Source organism: Apus apus, chromosome 3 (genome assembly GCF_020740795.1).
Source record: "Apus apus isolate bApuApu2 chromosome 3, bApuApu2.pri.cur, whole genome shotgun sequence".
Taxonomy (NCBI): domain Eukaryota; kingdom Metazoa; phylum Chordata; class Aves; order Apodiformes; family Apodidae; genus Apus; species Apus apus.
The window spans coordinates 53,987,985-54,010,779 of NC_067284.1; the positions used below are offsets into that span (position 1 = coordinate 53,987,985).

Consider the following 22,795-nt stretch of genomic DNA (forward strand, 5'->3'; position numbering starts at 1 on the left):
CGAACAGCGGTTCCCTTTAAAAGGGGAGTCAGACTTCTGAGGGTTTCAATTTCAAGGCTGAAGCTGGAAGGAAGGGGCCGTTACCATCAAGAAACCAACTCACTGAGGCTTTGAAGGGACCCCAAGGTTTAACCTTTGGTTTAACGAACCGTCTTGAAGGAAAAAGTACGGGTTTGCTCATCAGGTAGCCACTTATAACCGCAAACTGAAGCGTCAGAACCTAAAGAGCATTTCAGCAATTTAATCTCGTTTTAGAATGGCGTTACTCCTTAAAAAAAAATAATAAATGTAACACTGCTTCAGGGTGTCATCTTCAGATGCATGCAGCAAACAATAGGCTTGACACCCCTCAAACAAAGCAAGCTGATCGGGAAAAGCCGAGCACGCAGGACAGCTGAACTTCTCGCACCGCACCACAGCACAGCGACCCGCGTCCTCTCCTCCAGCTGCGGCCCCGCCGAGCCACACGGCGGCCTCCCCGCCCGGGGCCCGCCGCACAAGGACAAAGCCGCTCGGCAGCCAGGCCGGCCCCGCTGTGGCCCGTCCTCTCGCTCCAGCCGCGGCGGGTCTTCACCCTCCCTCCCTCCCGCCCGGCCCGGCCCCGCCGCCCTCCCCGCGGGATGGAGGGGGAAGAGCAGAGAGCGCCGAGCCCGGACAGGCCCCGGCCGCCACAGGTCCCCCCGGGGGAAGCGCCGAGGGGTCCCCGCTCGCCACCGCGGGGCACGGGCTGCTCTTCCCCGGCCAGGCCCGGAGGAAACGAGCCGCCCCGCGTCCGGCAGGAGCGGCGGCGCCGTCTCTTACCTGCGCGCTGTGCAGGGGGCGGCGGGGTCCGGGCGGGCATGGCGGCGGGCGGGGAGGGGCGGCGGGGAGGCAGAGAAGGGGAGAGAGGCCAGGGCCGGTTATCTGAGGCCTCCCGCGGCAACCGCCATCGAGGGGGAACCCATGTCACGGCAACAGGAATCGCGTCGCTGCGGCCCGGCCCCCTCCCGGCGGCCGCCGCCCACCGGGGCTCCCGGCAGGCACCGCACCGCCGCCCCCCGCGGCACGTCACTTCCAGCAGGGAATTAGTACATAATTAACCGGGAGATTCAGGCTGCTGGGGTGACGCCTCCCCCCGTCCGCCCGCCCGCCCGCTGGGGAGGGCCAAGAGTGGCTTCAGCGTGGAGCCGCCATCGTAAGTGCTGGCAAGCCGCTCCGCCCGGGCGCGGCGGCCATCTTGGGCGAGGCGGGAGGCGGCTCCGCCGGGGACGCCGCGGTCGCCATCTTGAGCTCGGGAGGAAGAGGGCGGCGCCGGGCGGCGGGGTGTTCCGTGCCCTGGCGGGGCCGCCCTCAGGCGTCTTCGTCTTTTTCACATATAAATATTATATTTTATTATTTATTTCCCCCCCCCCCGAGGGTGTCGCGTGGAGCCCTGCGCTGGGGGCTGCTTGCGCTCGATGCCAGGGATCCTGGGAGGGAGGCTGGGGCCCTGCAGACCCGCTGAAAGGCTCCGAAACCAGGCGGGGACGTACAAAACAAAAAAACAAACAAACAAAAAAGGAAATCCGAAACAGAAACGGGGAATTCGGGGGGAATCCCTCCCTTCTCGCAGCTGTCTGGGGGTGGGAAGTGTTCCCACGTCTTGAGGGTCAGGCCAGCATTTCTGCCCAGGAAACGGTTTCCTGCCAGGTTGTGTCCCTTGGAAGTGTAGGGCGGGGGGGGGGGGGGTCGATCCTGGGTGTAGGATCCCGCAACCCACCTCTAGAACAGGCTGCCGTACCGCTTTTCCACCTTTTATGTCTCGGTGTAACCAAGGGGGTAAGTTCCTTCCTCTTCCGAGCTTGCAAGCCGCTTAGTCCAGGCGGAGTCCCGGAGGGCCTGTCTGCATCCTGCCCAGACCTCGGCCCCTGAGCGTCAGGCTCTGCTGGAGTTGCCACCTTCCAGTAGGAGCTTGGTACAAATTTGTTTCTGGAAAAAAAAGAGATTCCTGTCTGCCCGCGCTTCATAGGGAAGGTGCGTACGTAGGCTAGTTGTAAGTGCAACACTAGTCAAATCACACTTTAGTCGAACTTGCCTTTTCCGTTTTTGTTTGCTTGACAGCTGTGCAAATGCTGTAAAAAAGGAGTAAAAAGGCTGTCAAAAGGGCATGGGGGGAAATACTCTGTTTTAAAAATAACATATACATGTATTTTACATACCTTATTTGCCCTTTTTGTTTAGGAGAACAAGTAGATAATAGTTTGACCTCACAGACAAATGAACATCTATGACAAAACCACTAAGTAAAATAATGAGAAATAACACATGCATGCTTCTGTTTTTAAAAATACTTGTTTGTTTTCTATTACCTTTTCACACTGTACTGGTGAATACTGCCAGAACTACCAGCACTTTATGTCTTTAAAAATGCATTACATGGTTTTAAATAACATGCAAAGCCTGCCATCCATCCTTTGACAGTAGTGAACTGAACACTGTACGGCAGTTATAACGTGCTGGCAAATTACAATAATAAAATAGTGATCAAAGTGCAATATTAAAGCTTTGTTGCTATAGAACCTTAAGCATATATTTAAACACACAGTGGTTTGAATGAGGAAGGCTTAACACAAGTCTACTTGTACAGCTTTTCATGTTTGAGAGAGGTTTGTGGAATAAAAATGCCTCAAATGCATTTAAGGGTAATTATAATTAATCTGCTAATTTAATAAGCAATATAAGGCCTTTGTGAAGCACGGGGGAATTACACTGTTAATAAAATGTTTCTGTTACGTTAGGAATCCTGTTACAGTCGCTGAAGATAATAATAGGTGACTAGTAATGAGGCTGAGTATTACATTTCGCCGCCTGGTGGCTGTTTTCTTCTTTTCAGCTTAGTGTCAGAAATGCAGCATAAAGCTTGTGCTGACCTGGCAGGACAGGAGGAGGGAACTGGAAGGTAGGACAGTTTAACAGTCGAAGATCTTTGACCTTCACCGGTGTAGAACATCTTTTACAAATCGTAAGGGTGCACGGAAGAACCTGTAAAAGCAGTGAAACGCTTTGTTGTAAAGCAACAGACTAACTAGATGGTTTCTTCCTGTGTCTGGCAGTAGCTGTTATGTTCCAGGGGCCCAAAAGATACCTCAGTGTGTAGTGTTAGTCTGTGAAGAATTGTTTCCCGTTCCCATAGTCACTGGCTATGGGTGTTCATCATCCTTATGGCAGTATTGTAAATTATATAATTAGAGGAGGTAATTTAATAATTATCTTCTCTTACACAACTCATCTATCAATTATTTGAATGAACATACAGAATAAACACCCTGTCTGGAAACTCCCCAGACAGCAACTTGAGCCCCAGCACGCTAAAGAAAAAAAAAAAAAACTCCTGTGGAAAAGACCAAAGCCACAAGCCCAACCATGTACCACAGGAAGAGAACCAAAAAGATTGACAGTGTCAGCAATTAGGTCCTAGAATAGAAGGAAATTTTAAAGCAAAATTCCTAGATTTTTTGAGGAAGCGATTCATATCCTAAGCTAAAAGATAGGTGGAAAATCCCTCCAAATGATCCCTACCAGTCTGAGTAGAGAACTTTTCTTCTCTCTCTTGGTGGCATTCAGGAGTTCCTAGGACTAGAAGCTTTAATTAATATCCAGTCTTGAGTCTGTAAAATTCATTAAACTTGAATGCAGGATCAGACAAGAGGTAAGCATTCCATGTTAAAAAAAAAAAAGGTGATCTTCATTTAGGCATAGTGTGAATGATTGACAAGATGTGTGGGATTTCTTTAGTCACTCTTGCGTAAGCTTTGCCAGTTGAAGGAGATTACATTTGCTTACGAAGGCAGACTGACTCCTTATAATAGCATTAGCCATTTTCTGTATTAGTTATGTGAAAAGGAATTCAAGGGTTACAACATAAATTTCAAGGTTATCTTTTCAACGTGTGAAAATTCCCTTTACAGAATTGTAATGATTGTAAGCGCTGTATGTTATTTGAAGATTATTCTAGAGTGGTGTTACATCCGTTCTCAAACATATGGTGACTTTTTTTAAAGTATATACTTCCAAGCAATTTCTTTTCTTACAGCATGGTGAAAAAACATTGCGATTTTGAGATATTCATGTCAATGTGAAGCCCTTCTGCGTAGTGCAGTAGAGGTTTTAAATCAAGGAGGGCTGGTCTTGGTAGCTCCGAGGTCCAGCACTTGCCTTGTTAGCTGCAGCAAAGCAGCTTCATCAGTCACTGCTGCTGAGACCTGAACAGTCAGGAGAGGGCGCAGCCTTCCTGTAAGTCTCGAGTTGAAGAGGGTGTCGTGAAGTGTCAAGACGATTCAGAAAGGCTGTCTTCTGAAAACTTACGTGGTCACGAGGCTCAGTCACTCTTCCTGGGCTGGGAATTGAGGATGGCAGAGAGAACTTGTTATGGTCTGCATCCATGTCCTTCATAAAACTTAGTAATTTATAATTCTCAAGAAAATGGACTATTTCTAGGGAAACAATTTAGCTTTTTATTTCTCAGTTTAGAATTTACAATGTGGTTCCTGACTATAACTTTTAGTTATAGTTTAAGGTGTACTATATATTGTGTAGTGTAATGCAGAATATTTCCTGAAAGATGCTGGACTGCTAGCAGTGGGTAGTGCAGGCTTTTTGGTTGGGTTGGGTTTGGTTTTCATTTTTTTGGTTTAGTTTTGCTTTGTTTTTTTGGGTTTTGTTGTTGTTGGAGTTTCTTTGTGTGCATGTTGTTTGGTTGGTTGTTTGGGGTTTTTTAATGTAAATATATATATACTCCATATCACCGCTCCCAGCAGTGCAAGCTTTTTTTGGCTTCCCTGCACAGTGTATAGGGAAGAAATTTGCTGTAATCAAAGACGTTTTCAAACTTCAGGCAATTTGCTTCCCTCTCTGCTGAGTCTGACAGTGCTTCTGATCAGAAACTAGATAGTCTGTTCCTGAGAAACTTCATTTTTTTTTTTCTTCTTTAATTCACAATTAAATCAAACATTTGAAGATTTGAAATTATCCATAGAATGAATTTTAAATGGTCTTTGGACCTACCAGATCATTTCATTTCACTAATACCAAAGGCTTTCATTTATGCTATTTTCAAGGCAATCCTAACTAATTCAATTTTTTCTGTGAAAATAAAATAGAAAAAAAAAATAATCAAGTAAATGGAAACCAGGAAATCAAAACATTGCAATTATCTTAACAGAATGTTTTGACTTTTTTCCATCCTGACATGAAACTGAACTGGCACATTTCTCTGAAATATTTTTAATGCAGTAAAACTGCATTTGTCTTGGGCCATTATAGCTGAAATAACTTCTACTACTGCATTAGTAGAAGAAGTTTGTCTGACTGAATTGGTCAATCCACCTCAAAAGCTTTACATGAAAATTGTTTGTGGCTGTGGTTTCATAAGGTGGGCATTATCAAAGCTAGCTGAATGACCAATATGTGCTTTCTGCTGGCTCCTAAATGAACAACAGTTAGTAAAAGAAAAATTCTGCAGTTATTGTTAGCTAAGTTAAACAAAATTGCAGCTGAGCTGAGAATGAACTGTAACTAAAGCAGACTGTTACTAAGCTCCACTGCTGAGCTGTCCTTTGGCATTGCAAAGCAGTAAAACAGGAGCAGCTGATGCAGTGGTTGGTGCCCTGAGCTCCATCCCAAATCATTGCAGACTGTCGAGCTCTTCCACAGGGCACTGCAGAGCTCTTGTCTGTGTTAGAGGTGGGTCAGTCAGGCGTGCCTCTTGGCCTCAGGGCATGCTTCAACCACATCAGGGAACCTCGCATCGGGTCTGTGTGCTGGCTGTGCTGCAAAGATCCTGAAGATCCCCATTCCCTGCAGTTCTAACCGTGTCTGAATTAATTCCTGCGCCATGTGGTCTTCACATGTCTCCCTTCTGGCAGTGAAAGGAACTTGCTGAGTCTGGCCTCCCCCTGCTAGGTGTTAGCTGTTATGATAACCTCTATGTGGCCATCTCTGTTTCCTTTCAAATCTGTTCTGAGGCACTGAGGTATTCTTGTTTGTTTGTTTGGTCAGTTGGTTGGACTTAGTGATCAGAGGTCCTCTCCAATCATGACTATTCTGTGATTCTCTGTGATTCTTCTGAACATCTCAAATGCCCACATCTTCTGCATTGCTGCTGCTTCCTTTAGCACTGTCCTCTGGGGATGCAGAATAACCTGGCAGTGGTGTCTCTTGGTTTGGGGATGCAACAGAGGTGTCTTGTTTTTTCCCAGCCCTTAAGGAAAGGACTGTCCCTATCTGTTCTAGTTGCAATGATATAAAATATAACACATTTTTTGATGCAACATATAGATCTTCTGTTTGGAGTGCAAGTTTGTTACTGTTGTATACAAATCTCCCTAGCTATCTTTACTGGAGTGATAGTTCTGAAAGCTAGAAGGCATTACTACATCAGCAGCCCATTCGCAAGCCATTAAAAAATTGCAGAATTGTCCTTGAAAATCCTAAATGCATTCACTAGAAAAACCCCTCTGTAGGTACAAAAATGAAATGGCAGTTATTGTCTTAGAATTTCCTGTATCTGAAGGGCATGTAAATTCTTTGATTTTTAGCTCAGACTTACTTGGGCAAAGATAGGGTTGCTGACACTGAACACTTATATTGATTTGTTTGTTTGTTTGGTTTTTTCTTCTAATGAACTCCTTTCTGAGTCTCAGCCATGCTTGCAGCTGAGTTGGAGCCGCTAATGAACGTGCAGGCTCACATTATTGCCATTTGAGGGCTATGCAGTGAATTAACCAGCTCATGAATGTCAAAATAGCCCCATTTTTCCTCTCGTGGTCCAGACCACATCCTCCAAGTGGTCAAGTTAATGACTTCAATGTGGCGATGCTATGCATACACCTGGCCTCAACATATTTTTATATGTAACTCATCAGCAGCATGTACAAAGTGTATTTTAGTGTGTGCATGTTTTAATGACAGCAAGGCTTGTCAGAAGAGGCAATAGACAAACTCATGTAGCTGGCAAAAACTGGCAAGCTCTTGGCAGTGTTCAGGTGTAAAGCAGATATACTTTAAGACAAGTGAAAACAATCCAGCTTCAGCCCTAGTTTAACTATGTTATTTAGGCAAGCTGAGAGATAAAAAACAGTTGACAAGTGTAGCAGCCCAGCAAGCAATGAACAGCCAAAATTATGTACAGGCAACTCATACTATTTCCTCCCAGGTCTGACTGTACTTCTGTCTCCTAGAATATGGTATTATGTGAGTACCTCAAATGTCAGCAGGAAAGCAGGATTTCTAGCTCTCTTAGTAGCAGAGCAAAGCTTTCCAGTATTACTAATTGGTTTGATTTTGGGTTTTGTTTTTATTCTTTTCAATACAGGCTCTAATTGCAGAAAGCCAGTAAGAAAATAAATAAAAATTATTCATTTAAAGACAGACCTTTACTGTGAAGAGGCATGGATTGTGAGTTTTTTACATTTAAGGTGCAAAGTGCTAAAAATTGTTGAAGACCATAATGATCCAATTTATTTATTTGCCAAAGTGGAGCCAATTTCTATAGCCACTCTCCTTTGTGCACTAGCTCCTCTCTGTGATGACAGGTGTCAAGAGCCACCAAACACCCTCACAGATCAGTTGGTAGAAAATTCTGAGGTACAAACTACTAACTCTGTGTATGAGATGGGCACTATTATAGAAGTGTCTTGCAAACTGAGCGGTTCAGGGTGGTAAGATACATGCCTGTAATCTCTATTAACATCTCTCTTAGGGCTTTTACATTTCTAAGGCATTTGAAGGTTTTGGGGTTTTTTTGATTGTTCGCTTGGGTTTTTTGTTTGGTTTTTTTTTTGGGGGGGGAGGTTGTTTGCTTTAGGTTTAGAAACATCAAAAAACTTGCATCTAGAGCTGTTTTTTTTATAGATACATATATATATATATATATATAAAAGAAGAGTTGCAATATCATGCTGTAATCGCACAAGTTCATTTCACTTCTAAATGGGCAACACAGTCTGTGAAATTCACTTGCCTGGTTCTGATGTTTGGACAACTTTTCCTCACGAACCAGTGTTGTGTGACTGGCAATGATGCATACCAGTAATTTTTTTTTATTTTTTTTTTTCCCAAAGATCATGTCCTTTTCTCTTTACAGTGAATGGTAAAACGTCTATTAAGTGTAAGTGAAAGTAGGATTCAGTTCCAGGTTTTAAAACAGAAATAGCTGAGGTGTTTCTGGGTTAATTACACATTCTGTCTCAAATGCAACTGCCATGCAAGGAGAGTGCTTTCTTTTGCAAATATTTGTAAGAATCCTTCTCATTGTCTTTCAGACTCATATCTGATGCCTGTTTGCACTACCACATATGTCAATTTTATCCTCTCTCATATTTTTCTGCAAAGGGGTTTGCAAAGCATCTGGGATGTAGGCCCATAGCAAGGGTAGATCTCAGAAAAACAGGATTGCTTTCTGGAATGCTCTTACATGAAAAATACATGAGATTGGACGTATCTGGTCCTAAACTACCTGGCAGGGCTGTTGTTGTAGGTAAGTTATAACCAACAAGACAGAATCTAGAGATAAAATGTTATGCTCCAAATAGCCAAAATGTTTTTGAATGATAACAAAAGTACTGTCTGCCCCAGCCACCCTGGAGTCCTGCACCAGCAGCCAGGATGAGGCTTTCAGGTAAAGGGGTCTGTTGGTGTCTGTGTAGTCCCTTGCTGTTGTCTCACAAGCAGAAAGAAGCAAGACTGAATCCATGACATTTGTACCAAGAGGCAGCATGTAGGAAAGGGCAGGCAGAAGGGAGTGTGGAGAGCTGGTAAGGGAGGAAAACAGCAAAATGACAAAGGCAAGCACAAAGACACCAGGGCAGATGAGGAGATGAGGTCCAACCCCTATCCATTCAATATTCAGGATCAGCCAGAGTTCTCCTGAGAACAGGTGAACTAGCTCTGTTGCCACAAGAAGAGCTAGGAAAGATGAGATTAGGTAAATCCAGATGCCTGAGCAATCTGTTTAAATTCACCAGGCTCTAAGTAGGAACCCTCTTGCTAAATCATGGCTGTGTTTCAGTGTTACAATAAGGGTGCTGTCTCTGAGCCAGCTTCTTGGTTCAAGTAAGCAAGTATGATCCCAGCAGGCTTATGTGGTGTTGCTGATGTGCTCTGCAGAAGCCCTTGCCAGGGAGCACTTCCCCTTGCCATTCCCTGCATCTCTCTGCACCAAATATACAGCCTGAGTGCAGCTGGTGTCATTTCAAGGGAGATAATGTGCATCTTAGTGGTGAACTGCAGCCATCCCATCTTCCACCATATTGAACTCAAGGGATGTTCATCACCGGTGAATTTGGCTCATGGTTTTCAGTTTAATAAGCACAATAAGCCTGCTGATTTATAGGGTCTAGCACTTGTTGCAAGGAGGCTCAATTCCCACTGTAGTTCAGAGAGGACTCTTTTCAGAGCACCAGCTTGGGCTCTGTCCCTGCATCTGGCCAAAGAGGGATCTGAGATCAAACCTAGATGTTGAGAAATTTTCATACCTCCCTACTTTCATGTATCCACTGCTACCGAGTTGGAAATATGGCTCCAAACAGCACTAAAAGTGTCGAGACCTGCCTTCCCAACACAAGGTGATTGCGAGATGTTTCAAAGGAGCAATTTTTTCTCAATGTCCCTGCATTTATAGAATTGTTTATAATGTGGGCCAGAGGGTATTTGCTGTGTGCTCAGTCAGATGCAAGTCAGCAGTTCAGTGAATCTAAATGGAAGACTGATGGTGGCTTACAGTCAGTTTGCATGGAAATGGCATTGGTCCAACTGCCCAGTTGTTATGTGAGCAGAGCAGATATAATTATTTCCAAATTTGGCCACAATCCATATTTGACCATATTTATCCATATTTTGCTGCAAAGGGGGTTGTCCCTTTTGGCAAGAAATCCCTTGGGCAGAGAGCATATTCTCAGTAACTCGCTGTTTACCCTGTACTGGGTTGAGTTTCCAACAAATCCTTCTCTGTGGCGGAGCCAAGATGCATGACCATGCTAGTAATGCAGCAATCCTTTAAGAAATCTTGCAGTTTATGAGATCATTCACCATTTTCTGAGCAGCAACTAATTCTTGATACAAACCCTGTTGACAATAGCCTGGATTTTTCAAGGAGCAAAGACTCCTGTGCCTATCATCACATGAAGGAGCGGGAGGGAGTTTCAGAAGCACTGCAGAGATGTCTCATTACTCAGATGCTTGTTCTGCTTATTCAGAGAGATGGTGGGATGTGAACCAGCTTTCATTCAAAGAGAATGTAGGCATTTTAGTGCCTGACTGCTCCCCTTTACCATGTCCTCTTGTACCTTATGGGATCATTTTATCTGAATTGTACTGATGGAGCTCAACTGCTCAGATGGCCCTTTGAAAGGTTGCTTCAGGGATGTAAGCTGAACCTGCTGTGGAAGCGTTTGCAGACTGACCTATTCTCTTGCTCATAGCCAACTAGTCAAGGATGGATGGTGCATCCACTTCACTGCTGCATAGTCATGAGTCTTCTGATCTTTTTTCCCCCCATATAAATGTCTTCAGATGCAGTGTTACAGCTGGTTACATTGATGAGCACTTCTGCACCATCAATATGTGCTTAAGTTATCTTACAGCCTGCAACTTCAGAGAGGCCCATGTTACTTACACATCTCTGGTTTTGGCTGACAGTTTATATGCCTTTACTAGCCAGGCCACTTCTCTAGGGAGTCCCTCTTTCTCAATCTGACAGAGATGCAGACAGATAGATCTGTGCTACCTAAAAAAACCCAGGGTGATAACCCCCTACAAAATATGACAAAGAGTCACTCTGTGCTCAGGTTTGCCTTGGGGCTGGTTTATTTCACAGTGCTGGACCAGTTTCTGAGTCAGATTCTGTTATATGCAAGCTACTGTGGTGCCTTTAATTCAGTTTGAGTGGATCAGATAGGTTTCTTCCCCCCTCACAATTATTACCTTGTTCTGTTTGTTAATGCGTGTTCTGGTAGCATCAGCACAGCTAGAAGCATGCCCTGGGGCCCGGTGCAGTGTCTGTGGTGGCATGTTTTTCTCTCCTGATTGTGCAGAAGGAGTCTCCCCTGCATTATGGATGCCTCTACAGCTTCTCGTGGCTCGTTCTTGCCTGTGGGAAAGCTTCCTGTGCTGGAAGTGTCAAGCCTGGCTTTCTGTGGGATAGGCTGGACTGTTACACCTGGAGCAGAAAGATGACAGTTTCTTTTTCTGCTCTGGGGCTGATGTGTAGGAGCAGATAGCAGTAGGTCAGAGCTGTGTTAGGCCTCAGTCTAATGGTAGCCCTAGGAAAGGCTCCAGAGCAGACTCTCCTTGGGAGTCATAATTTGGCTATAGTAAATATGATGGTGAATAAGTGAGACCCATAAAGAACAGGAAATAATCTCTGCAGTTGTGGCAGCTACTGGTAGTGTGTGCAAAATACATAGCGTTTGTGTGAGCTTTTGAGTACTAGTTTTATTGCTGTGATTCTTTTTGGCTGATCTAATATCTTGATGTTGAATCCAAACATTTCACATCCCAAGAAGCAAACATCTCTATCACAGGACCTTCTTCAGTGCACGAAGATGCTGTTTGCATTTCCCATTGCACTGGTATCGCTCAGCTATGAAAAAACAGAATTACTGTTTTACCAAGGCAATGGTTGCTATAAGAGAGGGGTCTCCCAAGCAATTAGAGGTTGTCAGTTGCTCTATTGGTAGAATGCAACAAGCTGCAGTGATATCTACCTAACACACATGTAGGCTTTGGACTTATAAGAATTAAAAATATTTTGAAGGTCAGGAGTAAATCTGTGTGTGACTGCCTGTATGTATTTACACTTTCTTGCAAAGAACAAAAATAAAATAATGTAAGGCCTGCTTTTTTGTGACTGATATTGTTTGTCTGCATGAAGATTGTATTCTCTGAGACCTTTATGCATGGTCTTTTACAGCTAATGGGCTGCTGCTGTGCAAAATTCTGAGTATACTCCTGAGGAGCCAGCTGCAATTAAAATGCAAAAGGTTGTGTCCCAGTCCTTCTTTGACATCTTCTTTGACTTACATTATCTTTAGATTACATCCTTTAGTGCTGTCACTCTGTCATAGTAGGACATCCTTGCCCATGGAAGGTTTAGTGTAGCCTTGACCTCGTTAGGAGTCTGAAGGCTTTCTCCTCATTTCCTCGGGGTGTAGTAAAATGGATTCTTCTGATATGAAGAGTATAAGAGTATAAAATAGGTATTATTGTTATTATTATTATTATTATTATTATTATTATTATTATTATTATTACTATAAATAATAATTCTCTAAGCACCAAAGAGCTCACCATCCTGAACCCCACTAGCAATAAAAAAATGCCTGTAAATGTGAAGTCTTATATCTCTGAAGTCTTGAGGTTTAACAAAATGGGTAAACATATCATTGTCCTTCTGTTTCTTCAGTCCATCACAGTCTTTAACCCCAAATCTTTCCTCAGTCTTTAGCTGGACACAGTAGATGAGGAATTTGTAGAGAGTAAGAACACATCAGGACTCCTGAATTTAACTAAGACTACATATAAAAATAATATTGTCTTAGAAAATGAAAAGCCTGTTTCCTGCATCTGCTGAGCAAGGGGTTTCATGCCCATGTTTTTTTCCTCTGTGCTGGCAGATTCATAAAATGGGCTGCATTCTGACTGTGGCTAAATAAGCAGCTGTAGGGCTGTTATCTCTGTGCAGAGACATGAGCCTATTCCCTTTCTGTTTTCAGGCCCTCTGCCCGTTCCCTCTCCTTTGTAGAGGCTGCAGCCTTATGGGAGGGTGGGCACATTCACGTACGTCATAGCATTGGTGCTAGCTAAGACTGAGCTCAACAATGTATTTCCATTTCATTTCCCCAAGGTCACTTCATAATTAATACCTGGTCTTACTACCTCTCAGTAAAGCACTCTGAAACACCTGTCAGGCTGACTCGGACTCCGTGTAGCCAGTGATCATTCACCCATCTCTGGCATTCTGCTGTTTTGGAGTGATAAAATGTAAGCTATGCACAAAACTGGCAACCCAAAACAACTCAGGTCAGCTTTGTTTGCTGCTCAAACCTCCTTGATATCAGTAGAGTACCAGCATTGTTTCCTCTGCATTCAAGAGTAGGAGACCATCCAGGAATGAAGGCTGAATATTGAATTTAGAATTTCTGGTGCTGTTTGCAAAGAAATCCCCCAGCCAAGAGCTGTTTGATAGCTTGGGTTCTGAGAAGGTGCTTTTCTCTATCTTCTTTTTATGCTGGTGCTAAACAGTTCAAAAAAGACAGGAATAAAAAAAATTGCCCTGTTCAGTCTAAGCGAAATGATAAATGTGTTCTCTTGAAATGTGATTCTGCTTTACCTGGTTTTACTTTTGGTGGAAGGGGAGGCACACAGTATTCTCCTGTTGCCACCTGTTCCTGGCAATTCAGGACCTGCTTGGAAGCCACTGAAAGTTCTCATAGCCAGTAATTACTTTGGATCTGGCTTAAAAGGAAACCCTGCTCTAAGCAACATGGAAAGTAATTAGAAATAAACAAAGATCACATGTTTACAGAGGCCTTTCCATATCATTTAGCATTTCTAGTTGATGGAGTGTATTGTATTTCTTACTCCTGTGTGTAGAAGATGCTTGCATCACCTGTGGGATGCAGAAGAGGGATGTTGTGCAGGTGCTACCCTCAGCTCCTTCCAGGGTTTTTTACTTAGATCTTTTTTCCAAGCCTAGCAGGACAGGGGAACCCCTGTGGGAGCAGAATGGCAAGTATCTTTGCTGTGTGTGATACAGAACCCTCTACCTTCAGCACTGAAAGCCGTTGCTGTTTTTCAGTTTCTTAGGGTGGTAGTTTCCTTCCTATTAGCAGGTGCTTAAGGAAATATCTGGAATCCAGCTGTCGTGGCCTGTTGTTTCCAGCTGTTGGGGTTTTTTTGTTTGTTTGTTTTAACTTTTAAACACAGGATGTTGTATGTGTGAGAAGGGCAGATCAGGCATCTGCATTTGGGTGTTTGGTAAGAAGTGAGTGTCCTCAAGGTCCTTTTATAAACATAGTAGCTAAGGCCTCTGGAAGACAATTCAGAGCATCAAAATTGTCTCTGCTAAATTATGCTCTGGAGAAGTGTCTCTCTTTCCACTGCCTATATAGAGAACCCACGGAGACAAGACTGAATTACCACAGCTGAAATTAGATGCTGCAGGATAGGGCATGAATACCCCTGCAGTTTCAGCTACTACTCACCCACTAAAAGGCTTCCAGTTTTCCCATTAATGTAGCCACTCAGCTGGCCTAAGCAAAAAAAAGCCATCTTTGCAGAAAATTGTGTATTAAGCATCAGTCTTTATTGCACCAAATAGCTCTTTTAATTCCTCACCCTGGGAAGCTGTTGACACATATTCGAGTCACTCTACCACCTTCTCCCAATAAATGCATGTGTAATTGTATTTGTGTACACTAGTAACATGTTGCTGTGGAAGTTTTGGCATGCTTATATATATCTGCATGCCAACCATCACAGCCTGTGGCTTCGTGGCCATATATGGAAGTTCACCTGTGAAGGTATCCAGAATTTCCCTTTGGAACTGTTTGAGGTCTAAATCAAACAGCTTAGAAAAGGGAAAGTGGAGCTGCTACGTGCTTGGGATGGGTGGCTGTCTCTGGCAGTGAAAATTGTGGCCTCCTGTTTGAAACCTGATTCACATCACCCTGAATACCATGAAGGACATTTCTTCCTGCCATGCCCTCTCCAGAACAAGATGTTCCCTGCAGAGTGGTGTGCTCTGAGAGGACAGATTTGGCTACTCCCTTCCAGCACAGCAGGTAGAAAAAGATGGCTTGAACATAAAATAAAGGAAGCCACAAGAATTATTTGGAGGCTGGCCAAAGGCAGGTGGGAACAGGCTGAGGAGATGGAGGTCCTTTTGGCCTGCAGTGCTCTGGCTATGTAAATTCAGTGTCTAAAATCCCTTGTGGGGTAAGAATGACATGGAGAGAGTCATTGCCTGCAGTTACCTGGAGGGGTTCCTGGAGGCCAGGTGTAGGAAAACTTGAAAGCACCCATTTCAGCATAATTAGAGGCCTTTCTGAAATGAAGATATAACTTGATATGCAAAGTCTCTACACTTGGATTTCATGTTGCACTACACCTCCTGGAGTAGGCCTTTATCTTACATTTACATCAGGATGTTAGGCAATATAGCACCACCTGCAATTTACTTTGACTGTCGTGACTGTTAATTCTTACAGTATGGATTGAAGCTGTGTGCTAAAATGTTTTAGAAAAGCTTCCAGTCTGGTATTTGGTCATTAGGTTGAAAAGGCCTGTTTACCTTGAAGAAGGCGATAATAAACATGATGAAAGTGTATTGAAAGCTAAATGACACTGAGAAGGTAGTCTAGGGTCATCTCTTTATTCATCCACATATTAAAGGATAAAAGGGCATATAATGAGACAGAAGAGTGGTACATTGAAGGCAGACAGAGAATAATTTTTTTTTGCGTGGAGTATATTGCCCTTCATGAATGATGTCAGCATGCATAAATGTAACAGGATTGTGAAAAAGATGAGGCATTTAATAGTCTTCAATGCCAACATGTCCTAACTACAGAGGTAAATGCATAAAATACAAGACTACTGAATAGGTTTCAGTCCAGTTCTACTTGAAGAGAATTGAAAGAAAAATCTATCTAGGCCAGGCTATGCTATAGCTGTCTGCCACAGCATCTCTTGTGCTGTCCCCAAAACACATTCCAGTCAACACAGCCAAAGACTGTGAACTATTTGGACTGCGAGTTTTATCAAGTGTAATAGTCATCATGTTCCTGTGATGGTCTGTGATCATCTGTTTATTTATATTGAACACGGTAACAGTCTACTGGAGGATATCTGACCTTCTGACACCTACCTGAATGGCTGCTGAATGCTTCAGGTGCACATTAGTTCTTTCTTCTACATATTATGCTCTACTTAGGGACACTTGGCTCTTAGTGAAAAGGTTCAGACCTTGCATGATCAGTCCTGTACAACTGCTGTCTAAAGCAGCCCAATGACCAGACTCTTAACCTGGCTGATATTCCCAGAGTCTGAAACAGCATATTCTGCTTTACCAGACATACAAATGCTTTACACAACATGTGAAATCCCAACAGATGCTGCTGCACATCTGCTCTCCACAGGCAGCTCCTGCATACCTCCCAGTCAACTTTGCTTACAGGCAATTTGGCCCTACCAGATGTGTGCCCACATCTGTATAGTTCTGTGACCAGCAATAAGTCTTGCACTTCTGCAATCTTGAAGAGATTAGTGAGCCAGGGACCTCTGCACTGTACCCTGTTGTGCAACACAGGTACCCCAAACACTGCCTGCTGGCAGCTGAGACCCAGGACTGAGCCCTTGAAGGGTGTCTGTAGATGGCCATTGGTTCTCTTTACTGGTGCAATGAAATAATTTCATGTGTTATGGAACCAGGTAAGGCAGGAAAGATATGGACACACTGACCTGCAAATGCATCCTCCCTTCATCCTGGAAAGTGAGACACTGCTTTTTACCAGCTTCCCTTTCATGCTGGCCAGTGTGAGCCACACAGCATTCAGGACACTCCTAGAACTAAAAATGCTGTGCTGGTCAGTTGTTGAACTTCTGAACTGTTCATTCCTGCTCTTTCCTCCTACCCCAAACTGTGAAATATTTGCTGGCTCTGTCCAGGAATTAATCTGTTGGCACTTTAATATGCATATGTATGATTATCCAATTGCTACAATTACACTGTGGGAATCTTGTTTCTAAAAATACACCAATCTCTACTCCTGTCTCTGCACTAGCATGAGATAATGTATCATGTTCCCTAGTTGCCAGCGACACACAGGATGAAGGTAATCAATACAGCTGGTAATACATAAAAACAACAACAATTATAATTACAACTGTTTTCCCTTTCACTTAAAAACATAATCTTGTACCCTACATTATCACAGCTTCAGCTGTACAGTGCATTAATCATGTGCTTCTCTCTGCTAAATAGGATCCTGTTATTTTGCCTGACAGCATCTTTTGAATAGCTTGAAGAGCTTAAGTTTGTCATGGGAAACCAGTTCATACTCCAGCAGGTGCTCAGTTGCTATAGGTCTGTGTGCTTCTGCTGAAATCAAGATCTAGAGCTCTACCTGTTTGCATCACTCCAGATGTGATTGCTATATTTTGTCTAGGAAAATGTGTGTGCACATCAACTTTTCAATACAAGGTGCAGCAAACACCTGGATTGTAAAGCTTGTCAGTGCTTTGAAGTTCTTCAGTGAGTGGTGTTAAATAAAGTGCACTTGGTTGGTGTCTATAGAGGACACCTAAAGCTCTGAAACAACCAGAGAATTCCTCCAGCTGTGGGGTTTCCAGCAACAGTTCTCTCTCGCAGAGAGGACCTGCCACCCCTGAGAAAAGGCAGTGGAAATGGAGGGGAATGGACGTGGAAGCTGTATTCTGTACCCATGCAGTAAGCCAGAGCTGCTCCCAGATTTGCCCTTCTGAGTCTGTTTTGTAGCCATTCCAGCCCACCATATCCTTCTTACAAAGCTGGGATGTAAAAGGAACCCACTATCCTCGTTGCAGTCTTTGTACTTTTAAATTAAAATATTTCATTTCCCCCTGGAGACTGTAGTGAATCTGTTGCTTTCTCAGGAATGTTTCTTCTGCCTAGAGCCATAATCTGTCTTTATTTCTGGTCTGGATCTCTTCTAGGCAGTGATTATCTTTCTCATTGAACAGAAAATTTCTTAGAGAGCAGCCAGGAACAAATCCTCTTTGCCTCTTCAAGCATGCAGTGCTGGAGCTGCTACTGTAGCTTGTCATACATTACAATACTGTCAGCAGTGGCTTTTCTCCTGTCACGAGGGGTTTTGGAGCCAGGCACAGGCAGAGCTACTGAGCAGTCTCAGAAACCTCCAGCATCTCCATCAGTGCTTGGCAACAGGGTGCTCCATGGCACGGAGCTCTGCCTCTCTGCTCGATTGAAGCACCACCTGCCCATGGCCTCTGGGCACCAAGAGAGCATTGCTCTTTGCTCCTAGTACCAGATTGCCTACTACTAAAATACCCCTCTTTTCTCTGCTGCTGAGATTTACTGTTCAGCTTCAATGAAGGTTTTTTTTTCTAATTAACCAGGCTTTTGTTCCTACCTTTCAGTGTTGTAGGGAAGCCCCATTCTGCACATCAGGAGTCAATGTAGCTCTGTTCTGCTCTCACTTCTGAGTGCTGAGAGAGACTTGCAGGTCTCCTTCAACCTGCAGGGAAGAGAGCTGCTGAAAGACACTTCCTTCTCAGGGTCTTTCCCAGAATGACCCCCCCAGTATCACAGCCCTGGTCTGGCAATGCACCAGTGTGGAAACTGAAGCCTCAGAATCTGAACAGGATGAGAAATGTGTAACCTTTGGAGAATTCTGGAGCCAATGTGACATTTCAGCGCCAGCATCTATTCTTAGAAAAGTGGTGAAAGTCATAATTTAAAAAAAAACCATCCAGTGCAGTGCTAGCAGAGAGTCATATTCATGGTATTCCTGTGAGTAAATCTTTCAACATGAATTGGCTGGACTTCAAGCTTAGAAACACTCCACCAAAACAAGGCCCAGCTGTGAGACGTGTGTAGTGCTGATCTGAATGGGAGACTTGCTACATCAGGAGCAGGAGTGGGGTGGGTGACCCGTTCCCTTCACCCCAAAACTCATGCCTGTTTTTCAGTCAGTGCTACAGGTCAAACTAGAGCTTTTCAAGGGCCTCTACAGGAGTGAAAAATGGTGAAATTGGATGTATATATTCCCCCTTTTGAAAATCTTCCCAAGTACTTAAGAGGCTGCTGTTGTCCCACTGCCTGGTGGGGAACAGATGGTGCCTTTACACCATTTACAGCCATTTCTGACTGGTGTGTGTGTTTACCTCTGTCCTCCACCTTATTTCAGTTTTAGGTTACCTAATACGGTGTCTTAACTAGGAATCTCTAGGTGTCTTAACAACCCCCTTTTTGGATGGTGTGTAGTAAACAAAAGTTCAGTTGCAGTCTGGCTTTTAGCAGGGATGGCCCCAGATCCAAGCCCAGATCCATGGGTTAGAGCTAGGATGAACTGTGTGGGGAGCATCTCATTCATTATCATTTTATCGGGAGAAAAAACTCAGAACTTGCTGTATTCAAATCCTGTTCATCTGCTGCTTCAGTGCTGTTTGAGTTTTGAGGTTTCCCTCAGAAACCTCACTCATTTTGTACAGCCACAACTGGATGTAGGGCATAATCCTTTCCTGTTTGGGTCACGCGGAATTTTTTCAATAGCCTTGACTGGAAGAAGCTGAGACCTTAAAGTTTCCTCGGGTCAATGTGAACTTTAGTTAGGATTATGCCAACAAGTAAAACACCAGATCTCCTAACAACCTATCTCTGGAGCTGATCTGGTGGTTTTACTCACCACATAACCCTCATCCGTGAAGCCAGTCCCACCAGAGTGAACTGAAGAGTGTGTGTGAGTTACACTGCTGACGGGCTGTTTTATCCTACACAAAAGTGATCAGCCACTGCGTCTCATGGCCTGGCCATAAGGGTCCGAGTCGTGCCTGTTAACTCCTGAGGCTTACGCTGCCCAGTGATGTCAGTGTGAATCTTGCATGAGTAAGAAAGCTATTCTTTCTCTAATGCAGTTATTTGATTTTCTGTATAGCGTGTTTAAACACACTAAAAGATTTTTACACAAGCTGCTACCAAAGCTGCACATCTCACTCCAAAATTTCAGGCTACAGTTTTTTGAGGGAAAGCTAGCAACATCTGAAAAAAAGTCAGAAGATAAAATAATCCAGAAGTTAAAAGAAGTCAAGAGTCAAGCATTAATAATTCAGATAAAAGACAGAACAACCTAGTGTAGAGTTCAGGTTTTATTGTTATTAAAAGTTCATTATGAAATGGCCACAACACAAAAATAGATCTGTGGTGAGTGATACAGTTGTTTTGTGCACATCCTCACTTTTAAAATCGGGAGGTAATAACATAAGACATTTCATCAGCTAACTGTGAAACTGCAGCAGAGAGAGCCTGTGTTTTCTGTTGACTCTAGTCAAATGGATAATGCAGACAGGAATAGTCCTCTATTCATACCTAAACTCAGGAGAATGAAAGAACAGATTTTTAGAGTACGCCCCAGCTGAAAATAACTGTGGAGGGAAAGCTAGAAACACCCCTTTTATTATGGACCTATTTCAATGAAAGTCAAAGGGATTTTTGCCATGGATTTCAAAAGTAGCAGGATATTAGTTCTTTGTTGACAGACAGATGGAAGGGCCTAGCAACAGAAGCTAGGGAGGACCTGTAGCAAAGTATGAGTTTGTTATTTTGATCTTGCACATGCTGCTGAATCTTCTTGTAGTAATTGTGTATGTTTCTAACAGCAATGATTGCTGGGAGGAGCTGGGAGGGCGTATCAAAGCCAGATAAAGCGTCTGCAGCTCATTTTTCCTCCCCATTTGGGTTTGCCTTGGTTCTAATCCCACACACCATTCATTGCAAAGCGACTTTTACCTGTATGCTTTCTGATCCATGTGAGAACATCAGAACAATATCCATTATTACAAAAGATCTCACCAGGTTGCTAACTGTTTCTAGACTTGAGTAGCTTTTCTTCCTAACTTCTGTGCTTAGCAAAGTGAGCGTTTAGGGCTGCCCTCAGCCTGGCTCTTGTTCCTCATACTGTCAAATCAGTTCCAGAGCTGCTGGGAGGTTGCTTAGAGCCACCACTAAGTAGCTCAGCAGAACTGTGGTTCTGCATGAAAAGGTCACTGTGAGGAGCACCTCTTGTGGATGGGAGGCAAGATGAGTCTGCCATCATCAGATACACTGCTTGAACCTCTGTGGGGAAAAGAAATACTTTAGTGGCATGGCTAGTCCTATTGTTTTTTGGGAGTCTCTTTCAAAGAAGGCAGGTAGGAACATGAACCCATTTATGCCTTGCAAACTTGTAAGCAACGCTGGCTTTTTTTGCTGTGTGTCCTGGTACAGGGTTGCAGAAGGTGGCAGCTAACAATGCAGCAACAGCCTGTCCCTGGGAAACTGTCACACAGCTCCACAGCCTGTGCTGTTGGCTGGCTCGGAAATGCCCACTATCTCCATCTGAACTCATGCTCTGTTAGGACTACAGCAGCTCATGCTACCCCGACATTACAACCAAACTTGAGAATGCTGTGGCTACTCTGTTCTTGTTTCCTCCCCGGTGAATAGTTTTAAATCCCAGAAGATAAAAATCTGAGTGCTGCTCTCTTACATTAAAATCTATGTATGGGCTTCAGTCTCAGCCTCACAGCAGGAGAGTGACAGGGTGGAAAGCTGGCACAGCAGAATGGTGAATCAGGCTCTTGCTTTGGTTTTCAGGCTGTTTACTCAAAACAGCCCTTGAGAAAGATGCTTTGCCTCAACCAGATGTCACATTCAACCGGTTTAGCAATATTATGCCTATTTTTTCTCCAGCTAGTCAAGGAGGGGAGGGAGAATATAGTATCTGTTAGTGCAAGTTCACATAGACGACATCTGAATATTTAGTACAAAATGTTCTTTCAAGGTGGAGCAAACGTTTCTAATTGTGACACAAAAAGAAGGTATTTTGTAACATTTTTAACAACTTGGCTGTGAAAAAGTGTTTATGCGAAATATGTTTAGACACAGAGTACCTCACATGATACAGAAACATTTCAAGGTTCTTTCTGACGAGGCAATAACTTATCTTTTTTATTATTATTATTATTTTTTTTATTATATCAGCTTTATCATAGCCAGTTCCAAACATAACTAAATTATTTGGTCATTGCTTTTTTGGGGTTTTTTGGGGTTTTTTTTCCCTCCTTGGGAAAAAATAAAGCTATACTAAGTTGAAGGATTTCACTCCACAAGAATTTTAACCATTCAAGGCTTCTTTCATTTCAGAATTCAGAGGAAAACACAGAAGTATTCCACTAAAAATTCTAGCATAAGATTTCAAAAATCAATTCACACACTCAGTCCTGAAGCTTCCAAGAAGCTCACAGACCACTTGTCCCTACTGAAAAGCATTTTGAAAACCTGGCCAAATTTAAAAGCAGTCTTGCTTCAGGCCTGGTAGGCCTTATATCCAAAACAAGTATCTGAATAATCCATCCCTAGATTGTTGAGACAAAAAATTTCAGATATAAATTTTGGAGCACAGTCTCCTGTCTTAAACATTTGGATTTGGCTCAAAGTCCAACTGAACAGAGAAATTTAAGGCCTTGGCTTTCTCTGACTTACGCTGCACATATTCAGCAGTCGCTTTTGAGAGCGAGTCAATGTAAGCCAAGCACGGGGGGAACAGCCCTTGGTTACATAGACATCATCCTTCCTTCACCTGTCCTCGCGTTGTACTGCCCAAAAGCAAAAGAAAAAGGCTTCCAAACTGGTGTGGAGTAGATCTGGAAGCTGAAACTGTGACTTTCTGCCCTTTCCTGAGCACTCAGCCAAACCACAACTCATCAGAAGTGGGTTCACAGCCCTTTTTGCCTCAAAGCCTGGCTCAGAAACCACAACAGGGCAGAATCAGGTGGTGGGCACGGCGGTTGGTGGAGTTATGCAATGGCAAAACCAGAATCAGGTTCAGAAAAGCATTTTCCCTGAGACAGAAAACCACTGGAGCAGGAACACATAGGAGTGCCCAGTGCAGTGGGTGGCAACAGAGACAAGGCAGTTAACACAGGGCCCTGGCTCCTGACAGACACAGTGGTGTGCTGAGTTCATCTCAGCATCCCTGGCATAGGCACTGTGCTGTGCCAAGCCCATGCAGGACAGCAAAAG

General features: G+C 43.7%; 1 protein-coding gene across 5 annotated transcripts in view; it reads right to left on the reverse strand.

The window, feature by feature from the left end:
• Nucleotides 1–991, reverse strand: part of AFTPH (aftiphilin) — a 48,264-nt gene extending 47,273 nt beyond the window's left edge. For all 5 annotated transcript variants that reach the window (XM_051613822.1, XM_051613821.1, XM_051613820.1 and 2 more), the window contains exon 1: nt 802–991. The gene's annotated coding sequence lies outside the window, so the exon portion shown is untranslated. The remainder of the gene's footprint in view (nt 1–801) is intronic.
• Nucleotides 992–22,795: the final 21,804 nt, after the last annotated feature.